The following is a 6,948-nucleotide window of genomic DNA, read 5'->3' as shown; positions in this document are numbered from 1 at the left end:
TAGGAGGCATAACTTTTGAACCAGGATTTTGATTGATGAACTGTTTACATTTTTGAAAAGTTCTCAAAGTTCTCTATAGCCTTGTGGACAAAATTTTCTTGTCCCCCATTATTCAGCCCCGTACGAGGCCATTTAGTGCCTCAAATCTAACTTTAAAGTGCTCTTAGGAAGTCTCCAAGAAATTTAAAATTGTGATAACTTTCTAACTATAAAGCCTTTTGACCTGATTCTTTTTTTGGAGGGCTTTAAATTAAAATTATAATCATCCCTCCAAATTACACCCTCTAACTCATCATAATTTTTGATCAATTACAAAATAACTCATTTTTTGTATTTACACATATCCCAAGGTGCTTAAAAACTCTAACACAAAAACTAATAATGGAACTATGAGAGTTGGAACCTTTATTTGACCCAAATGGGTATCTACAAATGAAAGCACATTAAACAGAAACCATCTCTAAGCATTTTTTTTTTGGTGATACAGGATTGCCCTTACACCACTGGATGCTCCTGCATCAAAGTCTAACAAATAACACATCCACATGAAAGAATAATTAAAATTCCAAAGTCTATTTAAATAATATACATTTTTTCTAAATGCCACTAGGCAATAAAATTTGGAATGCTCAATCATCCACTGTACATGTCATAGGGTATGAAAGGCTAAAATAATATACATTTATAAAAATAGATTACATCATCCTTTTTGGATCCATGAAACAAGGTACAACATAATAAGTGAAAACATCCATCATAATATGCAAAAAAAAATGAAAGGAGATGCAGACAAGGAAACTCCAGTCACGGTATCAATGGATAGATCTAAATGGTAGGAGTAAAAAGCACTACCACCCAACTGTGTGGAACCTAAATACCCAGTCCCACTGCTTAGAGGAGACAGTCTCAAGTCCCAAACAAGATAACAATCCAAATATCAAAAGTAATCTCTAAGTCCAGGAAACCCTAAAAGCAATCTAACTCAAAGGTTCCAAGATACAATCGACATCTAGACCCAGAGGCACACAAAGACACGTAGGAAATCTATACTGCTAGTGGGCAAGTGTCATCACATGAATCAATGCTAGGGTTAACTGGCTAGTCTTTTAATCCTCTACCCCCCCTAGTGACCCTATGTGGCACTAGTATCCTTTCATACTAACAAGGCATACTAACAAGTCAACTCTAAGGTTACCCGGCTAGTCTTTTAATCCTTTAGACCCTTAGTGACTTTCTATGGTACCAATATCTTATTAATTCATTTTAAACACATTTAATGAAATGTTATCACTTTTTAAATTACTTATAATGGTTTACCTTGGCAGCCACTTTGGGCCCTAGCCTCCATTGCAAGCCACTTCTCAACTTAACATACAAATTACCTACCCTAAGCTCATAAAAGTATAAATCAAATAATGAAAAATTTTGCTCAGCCCTATACAAGTGACTGGAAAGTATCAAAAAGATAATTACAATAACACATCAATTCTCTATGAGCGACTGGAAAGCATTCCAAAATATTGATCAAAGACTCAGAATAATTAAGTCAAATATGTCAAAACATTCACCTCAGTTTCACACAAGAACACTAGAAAGCATTAATGAACAATATATACAACTCATCATAGAGCATACCAACACATTACCATGGTTGAGTTAAAAAGATCAAAGATCAACTCATCATAAAATCACAAACAGAAAACTCCAAAACCTTTGGTAGACGTCCTAAAACTAGTCAACACTCTAGTCAACCCAAACTCAAAACACAAACAACACACAAAAATAGAGTAGTCTCAAAGTTTGGTTTGATTTTGAAAACATATTGTTGAGTTAAATGTAAGGTTTAAGTTTTCGTTTTAATGTATATTTTCAAGTATATAAGATTCTCAGTTTACCCTACAAATTAAACCATTCATATATATATATATATATATATATATATATATATATATAATCCGCATAATTACCCTTATTTGATTATAAGTAAATGTTCTAAATACTTTAAAAGTAATTATTTATTAAATTATTCACAAAATGATTATTGATTTTCTAATAAAATAATTGCCCTTTTTATTAAAATTCAAGACACTAATGATAATAATAAAATAAATGAATTTAAAACTTCATTAAATAATTTGTATTATTAATTAAACTAAATTTAATTTAATTAATTAATAATTATTAAAATCAAAACTATATTATAAATTATATATATGAATTATAATTATTAAATGATTAATAAATAATAATTTTATTATTTAATTTTTAAATAATAATAATTAATTTTTTATTTATACAAATTACATTTTAATTAATATAACATAAAAAAATAAAGGCGTATTCTTTTTTAAAGGCATGTCGACCTTTTTGAAGCTGTACGACCTCAGACAAGGCTGCTGCCATGTGCTGCAACACAACCTACGCATGCAAGCAACATAAGGCCATAGGAAGCTAAAAAGGGGGGGTGGGGGGTGGTGGCCTCTCCCACCCAGAATTATTATTATTTAAGAAAACAAGTTATATAATTTATTTATTTTATAAAAAAATTATAAATTATAAATTTAAATAAAATAAATTCCTTTTATTAATAAAAACATTTTTTTTTAATAACAGTTTCAGCATTAATCTAATGCACACTTTATGCAATCTTTAAACTTTTAATAAATTAATATCTTTTCCATGCTTTACTTTATTTTCAAAACATTAATTGAAAAAATATTTATTAACTTAAATAATAATAATATTTAGCATTTATTTAAAAATGAACTCTAAATATATTATTATTAAATTAAATAAATGTTATCATGTTCAAAAATTAAACTTATAACTTTTATCTTTAAATTTAATTCTTGATATTTAATTAATTTTTCAATTAATTAAATATTAAAATACCATATTAATTTTCTATTAAATTAAATCATTAATTTAATAATTTAATTTGACTTAATTAATAGAAAAATCACCGAAGATTTATAAAATAAAATACAAAAACTTATCATAGAAAAACACATACAAGATCCAACAAAATGGTTATAATCATGAATTAGCGTCATATGATGCATTCGAAAGGTAAACAACTTAGATACTTGTCCTAATTTTCTAGGACAAATGGGTTAAAGGTTTGGATTTGGAATTAAGAATTTATCTCCCCTCTTACCATTGAGATAATGTGATAGGGTATGTTCATCCTGGCAATTCAGAGAAGTTGATACTCAATACCCACAATCCACATAAAATCTATGCATGTACAAACACATATATGCTAAACTAAACAGGCAATGGTAGGAAGTGGTGCATCATGTAGATCCCGACTAGTAGGTGACTACGACTCCCTTCCTTAAGCAAATTAGAAATGTCATACATAAATAAAATATACACACACACCATACACATGTAGTATGGGGTAAGTATTCATAAGAAAACACATATGATAATCTATCCAACTAATCATCATCAATAACTCGAATCACTATAATAATCATTATAAAATCAACTGAATATGAAACAATATCTGATAATATGAAAGATAGTGCTACTAATCAACAAGCATAAACTAGCCTAAAAGAGTTTAGCAATAATAATAAAATGTAAACTAGGGGCAGGTACTACATCCACCCCCCAAAACTTAGGCTTACTCTTGGAAGCCTACAAGAATGGGAAAACTAAAGAACTCATTGTGTGGGTCCCATTGGACCCTTTCCCCCTATAGGAGGATTTGAATCTACTGAGAACACTACTAAAATTATATCTTAGATAACAAGGTGCTCTAATAACCACACAACATACTACTATAAAGCATATGCAAAGACACAAGTTTTGAAAATAGTGCAAGTTAAATTTTTGGTTTTGCCTATGTTTTGGTTTACGTATAATTCAGTTTTGAAGTTTAAATGTTCAAGTTTTGAAAATATACAACTAAATTTTAAGTTCTATTTCAGTTTAACTAGTTCAAGTTTCAATTTGAAAAAGATATACATAATATTTTAAACTTTCATTTTTGTTCAACTAGTTAACAACTAGTGGCATTCCAATATACCCAGAGCTCCCAATGTAGAACTCGAGCTTTGATACCAGATGTAACTAAGGGATCCAAAAGAATTAACCTAAAGTTTTAACTAAGTCTGCCAAACTTTTTTAAAAATAAAATAAAATACACATGAAACATAAAGTAGTGGAAGCAATAACATACAATCATACATAAGAAAACATAACAGATTACATTCCATAAGGATCCCAAGACATTGAGTCATATTTAAATTTTAATTAATACTAAGTCTAACAAATAACACATCCACATGAAAGAATAATTAAAAGTTCAAACTTCATTTAAATAATATACTTTTATTCCGAATGCCACTTGGCAATAAAATTTGGAATGCTCAATCATCCACTATACATGTCATAGGGTATGAAAGGCTAAAAGAATATACATAATAAAAATAGAGTACGTCATCCTTTTGTGATCCATGAAACAAGGTACAATACAATAAGTGAAACCATCCATCATAAAGATATAACTATCTATCATAATATGCAAAAATAGAATGAAAAGAGATGCAAACAAGGAAACTCCAGCCATGGTATCAACAAACAAATCTCAATGGTAAGAGTAAAAAGCACTACCACCTGACCATGTGGAACATAAATGGCCCACTCCCACTGCACTAAGGAGATAGTCTCAAGTCCCAAATAGGATAACAATCCAAATATCAAAAGTAATCTCTAAGTCCAAGAAACCCTAAAAGCAATCTAACTCAAAGGTTCCAAGATACAATTGACATCTAGACCTAGAGGCACACAAAGACATGTAGGAAATCTATACTGCTAGTGGGCAAGTGTCATCACACGAGTCAACACTAGGGTTACTTGGCTAGTCTTTTAATCCTTTGGCACCCTAGTGACCCTACGTGGCACCAATATCCTTTCATACCAATAGACATACTAACGAGTCAACTCTAAGGTTACTCGACCAATCTTTTAATCCTCTAGCCCCTTAGTGACTTTTTGTGGTACCAATATCTTATTAATTCATTTTAAACCCATTTAATGAAATGTTATCACTTATTAAATTACTTACAATGGTTTAACCTAGTAGCCACTCTGGGCCCTGGCCTCCATTGCAACCCAATTCCCAACTTAACATATAGATTACCTACCCTAGGCTCATAAAAGTATAAATCAAAGAATGAAAAATTTCACCTCATCCCTATACAAGTGATTGGGAAGCATCAAAAAGATAATCACAATAACACATTACTTCTCTATGAGCAACTAGAAAGCATCTCAAAATACTTATCAAAGACTCAAAATGGTTAAGTATATGTCAAAACATTTACCTTAGTTTCACACAAGAACGCTAGAAAGCATTAACAAACAGTAAATACTGTATATGAGCAATGTTAGTATGCTAATAGAAACCAAATTTAAAGAAAGCTTCTACAAACTAAACAAAATTCATAAACTTCAAGATAGATTAAGATGAGCTCTCAATTGAGAATATGAGCCATTAATGGGCTCTCTCAATGAGAAGCTCTCTTGTTGAGTAGCTTTGTCTAAACAGATAGGATGTATGCTCAAGCTTTATGCTTCAAAAAGGGCTTCAAATGGAGTTGGAATTTGGGTGTGAGTGTATGGTTTTGATGTAAAATAGCTTCTTAAAATGGCATTATGACTTTACTTCATAGATTGTGTTTTTTTTCAAAGGGTAAGGATCCAATTTATAGGCAAGAGTCTTGAGGGATTGAGGGCTAAGATGCAAGGATGGGAAAAAGCTCATGGAGGGCTCAGATTGCATGAGAGGAGAGCAAATGGATTGTGCTTCCTTACAACCAATCAAGGAGTGACACATGTCACAGAGTGAAAGGATGTAGGAAAGGGGAAGGATGAGTCAACAAAGGAGGCTCAAGGGATAAAATCTTCATAAAGACCCTCATAATGGCTTGTAAGAGCAATAAAAGGGCTTGGAAGAGTCATTTATGGCCTAGTGGGCTTCATAAAGTTTTATGGTTGAGATATTTTGAGGGAGATGAGAGAAATTTTGACTTGGGCTTGATTAGGAGGGTTTTAAGCTTGCTTAGGATTGTGCAAATGATTAGAGGATGGATTAGGATGGTTTAGGATTAGCTTAGGGATAGGCAAGTGGATGGCATTTAATGAGGGTGGGTGAAGGAGGAGATATCTGTTAACTTTGGCTTGGGTTAGTAAGTTTTAACCCATGTTTAGGGAATGTGACAAGGTTAGGAGGGGATTAGGATTAGGTTTAAAGACATCTTCTAGAAGAGTCTAGACTTTGGATGAGGATAAAGACTTTCTAGAATAGTCTAGAATTTTTTAGGATGAGGATGAAGACTTTCTAGAAGAGTCTAGAACTTCTTAGGATGAGGATAAATTAAATTTTTAGGAAATAAATAAAGTTTTATTTATTTCAAGGGTTTGGGTTGAGGAGATATATATTAAACATGAGGATTAATATTTAATCTTAATTAAATATTTTGAGTTGGGATTAGGGGTAGGAAATGATGGGATTAGCTTTTAATCAAAATTAAAGAAGGATTAGAAGATTTTGGAAGAGGTTAGTGGTCTTAAAAAAATTGGCCAAGTTTTGGGCAAAAAATAAATTTTTTATTTATTTTGGGTTTTTTGGTCAATTTATTAATTAAATAATTAATAAATAAGGAAATAATGTTTAGATAAGATTTAAACATTTTTGGGAGGGATTCTTTGATTAAATATTTTTAATTAAGATAAAGGGATTTAATGGCATAAAAATAAATTAATTAATTAAATAAATAATTAATTAATAAATGATGATGTCATCAGAAAATTTTTAGAAAATAAAAATACTTTATTTTCTAAAGGTTTTTAGGTGTCTACATTTTGCCCCTCTTTGATGTGATGCCGCAAGTGGCATGGCATCAAAGATAAGAAAATAAGATGCCCAAGGCTAGA

Source organism: Cupressus sempervirens, chromosome 4, assembly GCF_028749045.1.
Source record: "Cupressus sempervirens isolate cs-2001-9-10 chromosome 4, ASM2874904v1, whole genome shotgun sequence".
Taxonomy (NCBI): domain Eukaryota; kingdom Viridiplantae; phylum Streptophyta; class Pinopsida; order Cupressales; family Cupressaceae; genus Cupressus; species Cupressus sempervirens.
Note: the sequence above shows the minus strand (reverse complement) of the source record.